Raw genomic sequence first — 8,438 nt, forward strand, 5'->3', positions numbered from 1 at the left:
AAAACAGCCTTTAAACGCTCAGCCAGCACTTGTGGAGAGTCTCCTGCGATGAGAACGTCATCAAAATAAGGACATACACCAGGAATACCCCTCAGGGTGTTTTCCATTACACTCTGAAAAATGCCAGGAGCGACATTCACCCCAAACTGTAACCTCTTCACCCTGAAAGCCCCACAATGGGTGACAATAGTTTGGGCCTAAGCTGCAGCATCATCAACAGGCAGCTGTTGATATGCCTGAGCCAGATCAAGCTTAGAAAAAAAATTTCCCAGAATGTGGCTCACTACAGGCACAGGATACGTATGTTGCTGTAGGGCCTTGTTTAGTGTGCACTTGTAGTCAGCACAAATCCGGATGTCCCCATTTGCCTTTAAAGGCGTTACAATGGGGGTTTCCCACAGGCTGGAATCTACAGGCTCTAGAATGCCTTGCTGGAGCAACTTGTCCAGTTCAGCGCCAATCTTACTCTTAAGAGCAAATGGTACCCTCCTAGGCTTAACCCTGATGGGCTGTACCGTTGGATCTAACTTAAGTGAAACAGGAGGTCCTGTGTAGGACCCTAGTTCAGAACTGAACACATCTGCAAACTCCTTGCATACGTCTGCAAGGGTCTGTGTTTGCAATTTATGTAGCCCTGTTACCTGAATTCCCAAGGCCTCAAACCACTCGAGTCCAATGAGACTCGTTCGCTCACCCCCCACAACCAACACGTCTAGGGGGCCTGCAAAATTCTTATACTGTACCTTAAGGGTGGCCTCCCCCGTAACGCACACTTGAGAATTTTGGAAATCCGTAAGGATTACATTAGAGGGCCTTAACGAAACTCTCTGGCCACTGCTGCTGCAGATTTTGTGAAATGTATTGAGGGAAATTATGGATAGGGCAGACCCCGTGTCAAGTTCCATCGACAATGAAACTCCCTGCAATTTCACTTTAAGTGTTAGTTTCTTTTTAAGGGGTTTGTGTGTGCCTATTCTTAAAATGTTCCGGCGTGTTGCACAGAACCCCACCCTGTTTTGGTTGGGCACCCTGGTACCTTTCAGATTCAATTCTTCCTTCGGTTGTACCTTCTGTCGACCCAGGCAGACCGCAGCGATGTGGCCCTTCTTTCCGNTCTTTAGATCGGAGTATGATACCGTTTCCAGCGAATCCGGGGCGATTAAGCTCTCGGCGATCTCAAAGGCGTCTTGCCCACAAACGCACAACAATGTGGCAGCCTTTAAGCCTTCCTCCCGAATCTGGTTTATGCGGAAATACGTCTCGACTCTTGCAACATAAGATTCCCACCTCTCGGGGTGAGAGACGTCGAATTCAGCTAAACGCCCAACTTTCGCCATGATCGAGGATCAGGTCTTCTTCTTCAGCAGCACGCACCCTCCAGCGATTTCGTACTGGCAGGATAACACTGACTTCCACGCCGTTTTCTCTTCCGGACTTCTTTGGGTGAGTCTTCAAGCTTTCCTAGCTGTATAGACTGTATCCCACCCTCGTCGCCAGTGTTAAGTCCGGAGAATAATGGCGCTTGAGACGAAGCATTTCTAACAAGTCTTTATTCTCTGCTTCCATTCTACGAACAACCCGAGCAGAGGCACGCAGGCCTCTATTTATACCTTTAGATCCCAGGGCAAATTCAACCAATCACAATACTATCTTTTCCCGCCTTGCGCATGTGCGCAAGGCCGGCGCCACTCAGTCTGGTCCCGGGCAGCTTCTGCAAATGCCCGGGACTCTTGCAACGTCCCGAGCCTGCCTTTGCAGGCTCAGGACACAACACATATCATATTAAGGTTCATTACTTCTTAACTAGTAGTTAAACAAATAAAGGAAATTGGGTAAGGAAAATTACATGATTAAACATATAGAAGAGATTATTTTGAAAACCATAAATCAGCTTTCCCTATCTGTTTCCCATGCAGATGTTCCAACACTGGAAGTTTTTAAGAAGAGACTGGACAGCCATTTGTCTGAAATGGTATAGGGTTTCCTGCCTGAGCAGGGGGTTGGACTAGATGACCTCCAAGGTCCCTTCCAACATCATCATCATCATCATCATCATCATCATCATCATCATCATCATCATCATCATCATCATCATTATTAGCGCAAATATATGTATATATGCATCTCTCAATCCTGAAAACTCTTGGCAGTTTGCAAGGCTGTATATTATGTACATAATACACAATATACAGTAAAATCTACAAATAAAAAATATGCAAAGCAATTAAAACATAACAACAATAAATAATAAAGCCAAATTATAACTCAATCAAGATGGAATCACATCCCAAATATTTTCTGGAACATGTTTTCAAAATATAGTTGGAAGGACGCTAAGCATATGTTCGTGGAGAGGCCTTTGCATAGGACTGGCCTTACCCCTGAAGAGCAGTGCTGTCTAAAGTGGGAGTGGACAGATTGAGACAGTGGGACCAATTCAAATGAAATAAAGTGGTCCTGCTGTTAATTTGGCTCTAAGTCATGTAATGATTTATAGGTTAGTATCAGTCACAGGTCCTGAACTGAACTGAATTGAGGGGCTGCCACAAAGAAGAAAGAGTCAACCTATTTTCCAAAGCACCAGAATGCAAGACAAAAAGCAATGGATGGAAATTAATCAAGGAGAGAAGCAACCTGGAATTAAGGAGAAACTTCGTAACAATGAGAACAATTAAGCAGTGGAACAGCTTGTCTTCAGAAGTTGTGGGTGCTTCATCACTGGATGTTTTAAAGAAGAGACTGGACAGCCATTTGTCTGAAATGGTATAGGGTCTCCTGCTTGAGCAGGGGGTTGGATTAGAAGACCTCTAAGGTCCCTTTCAACTCTTTATTTGTTCTGTTATTCTGAAGCAGTTTAGATTCCATTCTGAAGTCTATTAGTATGTAAGTATTGCGGCTAAAACCTGGCTTAAAACAACCAAGTTATGTTAAAGATACAACATAAATTTATTAAGCATGCATACAGTTACATTGTACACTGGGCTCCTAGCAAAGCATTGGTAACTTGCTGAACAACTCTGAGCAAAAGCAGAAACACAGCTTATATATCTTTGGATATTTCAAAGACAGAACAAAGAAAAAAGGAGACCCAGTGTAAATTTCAGCATTGCTTGGAATGTTTTTGGTAAGACCATCTGAATGCCCCTATTATTATTATTATTATTATTATTATTATTATTATTATTATTATTATTATTATTATTATTATTATTATTATTATTATTATTATTACTACTACTACTACTACTACTACTACTACTACTACTACTATTATTATTATTATTATTATTATTATTATTATTATTATTATTATTATTATTATTATTATTATTATTATTCCTTCTAACTAGGGATAAATGTGTAGGTCAGCACACTAGTTATACTACCTTTGAGATATGGTTAATGAATATAAATAATGTGTTTTACTGGACCACTGATCTCTGCCTGATGCCTTCCCCTATTGCCACTTGGGGTCAATTGAGCTTTTTGCGAATGTTTTTTTTTTTTACAAGGGCAATATAGGGAGGGCATTTCATAGGTTTGGTAGTGAATGCAGCTCACACAGGATACCTTTTACCATCACAACATACCTTTTACCATTCATACCACCACAGGATACCTTTTACCATTCACAGCATTAGTATAATTAGCTCTTACTGGTAACCTCAGAACAAACTAGTCTTTGAGTGGTTTCAAAGACAATCTCATGCGAAGTATGTTACAGTAGTCTAAATGGGTGACAAGCATTGTAGCAAGATTCTCCCATTTCAGGTACAATCCAAAGCTAGCCAAAAGGCTTCCTGCCCATGTCTTCCCCTTTTGTATTAGCAGAAACCAAGATTTCTAAGCCAGTGGCCCCCCACCTTTCCAGGTTGGTGGCTTGGTTGGGGGGGGAGGTAGAAGGGAACTGGGCTGTGGGAGTGGCAGGCCAGTGAGCATGCACGCAGCTTGGCTTGTGTGAGTGGTGGGCCGGTGTGCATGGCACGAGTGCCCGCCATCGCACCACTCATGCAAGTTGAGCTGCGCTCGCATGTGCTCGCTCCGACCAGCCACTTGCGCAGCCCAATTCGATAGAGGGCTATGGGCCAGGGATTGGGGACCCCTGCTCTAAGCAACTTTGCTCCTTCAGACATGTTATCTTGGAGCAGACAAACAATATTTATGTCTTTCTAGAGTTCAATATAAGTCTGTTCTCTCACATATAAGCCTTCACAGCTAGGTCAGGACTTCTGGCCCAAATTCAGTTTTGTTTTTTGTTGAATGATCATGTAGAAAAGCTGTGGTTTTTTTATTACACCTAGAAGTGGAGAAATATGACGTGTTTTGTTTTTGACTTCTACTTATTTTGACATGAAGTGTTCCTCTTTGACATAAGGAATATAAACAGTATATTTATTTCCTATTAGTTTACTAATAGTCTGGTGTTGGTAAAAGGCAAAAAGGAATGACTTTCCAGTTTTTCACAATTTCAGTAACAATATGAACTCATGATATTCAGTAATAGTTTCAGTAATCTTATTCAGTAATCTTTTTTCACACACCTCTTTTTAACACCCTCATTTTAGTCTGAAATGTGTGAACATTTTATTATACACATTCAGTTTTAGAATAGGCCAATAATATGAATTAGAATATCTTACTGTTTAGATGACAGTGAAGATCACAAAGTTATTCAGCCTAGATGAAGTCATTCTAAATGAGAATTCTTAGGTGTTCCCCCCCCCATTTTAAATAGATGTTTCTATTATGGGGAATCAAATGGTAAGTTTCTTGAAAAATCTGTCCTGTAATGTTTTGTAGGTCTCTCCTTTTAAAATTGTACTTTAAAGACTGTTGAGTTCTCCTCTCTGAAGATATTTTCATGAATAATAAATTGGAATTGAAGTGCAATATCACCTGTGTTCTGAAAACAGAGGGTTCAGGGAACGCAGGAGAATAATGATGGATTTTTGCCAGGTTCTGTGCATTGGAAAATCTTCCAAGTGAAGATGCAGTTTTAGTAAAGTTGACTCCCCCCCCCCCCATTGACAATATAACTGGATGTTGTGTGCCAGCACCACAGTATCAATGTATGGGAAGTTGTCAAGGCAGCCTATGTCAGTTCAGAAAAGGCAACCTATTGGCTGAACCCATGTCTCTGCTCTCATTTGGCAGGGATCACCGTGCCTGTAGCAGCATGCTGGCTTGGTTAGGAAAAGGAATCCAACTGCAGAGTATCTGTTTTTGTTGGTTGTCGTCAGGGCTTTTTTTGTCATAGAACGCCCAGAACGGAGTTCCGGCACCTTTTTTGGATGGAACCTTATAGGGTAGGCAAGGCGGGTTGTATGACGTGTATGAGTTCCGACACCTTTTTTTTTTTTTTTTTTTTTACAAAAAAAGCACTGGTTGTCGTGATCTGCTTAGAATTATTATATGATATAGAGAGCCATCTGTATTTGCGAAGAAACAAGTATATATTTAGAAGCGAGGAATTATTAAGTTCTCATAATCACATGTTGTGTTCTCTTCATGGTGAGTAATGGCACTCCTTCTCCTATGACCTAAATCAAGTATTTCATTGTTTCTTCTGAAAAGGAATGACTTCCCAACTGTCTTATTCATACAATGTGAGATAAATATCTTGTCACTGAAGTTTACACAATGGAATGCAACTTGTTCACATATTTTCCCTTTTATTTGATTCAAATTTTTATTTTTTAAAATAACCATTTATTATGAGAATTATTTAGTTTGCGAAAAATAAAAAGGGATTGTTAAAGAGATTCATGTTCCGCAACACTGGTAAAGTAAGTCTCATTTTTATGACACAGGTTACATTTGCATCAGATGACAATGATCATAATAGTTTCTGGCTGATTATTTGCACAATAAATTCCTATAGTTTATTTCACTACAGGAAGTCTCAATGAAAAATAAGTAACCATCCTATTTTCCTGTATTTTTCCACTAGTTATATATGAAATTAACTGCAATTGTGTATGATATAATAAAATTAAGCATTCTTAAACATTGTGGACATATTGACCAAAATGATAGGAGTTCAATATTTCTGGGGGACATCATTTTAGGTAAGGCTGGTGTAGATGCAGAACTGATTCTATCTTTTACTTACCCTGATCTACTCTCTAGATTATGTAATACGAAGACTATGTTAGACTGACAGAGAACTAAGGGATGTGAAACATATCAGTAAAATCAATGCAAACAATCAGCTAAACAGATAACTGTTTAAACTTAAATCCATTGCATCTATGACCAGATCAGGTCAGATTATGGCACTAAAGAACTATCTGTAGGGCCTTGAGGGTGTGAAGTCAGTGGAAATGAGATTAGGCAGATCTCCTTCTGTAAAGTGTTCCAGAGACAGTACTGGAAAAGGTGTGGCTGGGAATTATGAGTATGAAAACTCAAAATATCTAGAAGTGTTGACTGAAACGTAGATGTCAGATTAGAAGGAACAACCAAAGATTTTAAAACCAAGAAAATCATATATGGAAAAGTAGTTTCAGATAATCTAACCCTATGCCATATAGTTTTGGAGGTCATAATTAGCTGAAAGAGACAGCCATCTTACTCCATTAGTGCCATTGGATTCACCCAGCAGGCAGAGACAGATAAATATTTCTTCATTTTTTATTTATGTTTTCCCAATTAGATACATTATAAGATTTTATTATTGGTGTACAATTAATGTACAGCTAAGATCATACAGAAAAATACAGATTCTACTGGAACAGATGTTTTCACTGGTTACTGTCATATTTGGTTTTCTCCAAGAAGATCGAAAGTATTTCACGTCTATTATTACATTGTAAATTCTACAGGGATATCAGGACTGCTTATATTCTGCTATTATATAATTTTTCAGGAAAACCAGACAACTGGAAGATACAAATCATCTTCCAGAAGATTCAAAACCCTTTATCACTTGTGTGGTAACCAAATTCTGGGTTTCTGAGGTAAAAATAAGGCATAACTAGTTATAAAGAGAATCACTTCTGTTTTATTCATTACGTCAGGTTTATGGTGCTCTATATATTTCCTCACAGATTGTAATATTTTATATTTAAACTGGCATAGGTAATTAACACACTATTATAGTAGGTTATGTTACACTTTATTTCTTACTTTATGTTATGCTGGTATTTTATCTCATCAATTTGATTTTACCTTTGTGTTGTATTTTTAAAATTTCGATTGCCATTGACCAAATAAACGGTATTGCATTATATTGTTCCACATGTTTTCCTTCTAGAATCATGGTTGTCACTGGTTTCCACTTCTACCACCTTAACCATTTTTTGACTGTAGTTGAACATAAGATGGGCAAATCTGATTTGCTTTGGGTGGCCTGTCATTGTTGAAGAAGTCCTGCCAAACCTGCAGCCTTAAATCTATCTCCTGTCTAACACAGTGAGGATTACTGGTTTCCAAAATAGATTCTGAAGAGAGTGAATTTTGAATTTGAATTTGAATTTTGAATTTTGAATTTTGAATTTTTTGAATTTTATTATATTTATACCCCGCCCTTCTCCCGGAGGACTCAGGGCGGCTTACAGCCAGTTTAAAAACAATTGATACAGTACAATACAAAATTTAAGAAAATGATTAAAAATAAATATTTAAATAGGCCGCTTCTACTAAAATTTAGTTAAAACCAATTTAAAAATACCCCTAGGCCAGTCCTGCCCGCTGAAACAACCAAGTCTTGAGGGCGCGGCGGAAGGAGGGGAGATCCGGAATCACCCGGATCTCTGGGGGCAACTCGTTCCAGAGGGTGGGTGCTCCGAAAGAGAAGGCTCTCCCCCTGGGGGTCGCCAGCCGACACTGTCTGGTTGACGGCACCCTGAGGAGGGCCTCTCTGTGGGAGCGTATCGGCCAGTGGGAGGTAATCTGTGGCAGAAGGCGGTCTCGGAGGTAACCAGGTCCAATGCCATGGTGCGCTTTAAAGATGATAATCAACACCTTGAAGCGCACTCGGAAGGCCACAGGTAGCCAGTGCAGCTCGCGCAGCAGCGGCGTTACGTGGGAGCGACGAGTCGCTCCCATCATCGCCCGCGCAGCCGCATTCTGGACTAACTGGAGCCTCCGAGTGCTCCTCAAGGGAAGCCCCATGTAGAGAGCATTACAGTAGTCCAGGCGGGAGGTGACAAGAGCATGGGTGACTGTGCGCAAGGCATCCCGGTCCAGAAAAGGCCGCAACTGGTGCACCAGGCGTACCTGGTAAAACGCCCCCCTGGCCACAGCCGTCAACTGGTCTTCCAGTGTCAGCCATGTATCCAGGAGGACCCCCAAATTGCGTACCCTCTCCGAGGGAGCCAAAGTTTCGCCCCCTATAGTCAGCGATGGAGTCAGCTGACCATACCTGGGAGCCGGCAACCACAGCCACTAAGTCTTGGAAGGGTTGAGCCTGAGTCTGTTTCTCCCCATCCAGACCT

Source organism: Protobothrops mucrosquamatus, unplaced genomic scaffold (assembly GCF_001527695.2).
Source record: "Protobothrops mucrosquamatus isolate PMUCROS unplaced genomic scaffold, P.Mucros_1.0 scaffold2170, whole genome shotgun sequence".
Classification (NCBI taxonomy): domain Eukaryota; kingdom Metazoa; phylum Chordata; class Lepidosauria; order Squamata; family Viperidae; genus Protobothrops; species Protobothrops mucrosquamatus.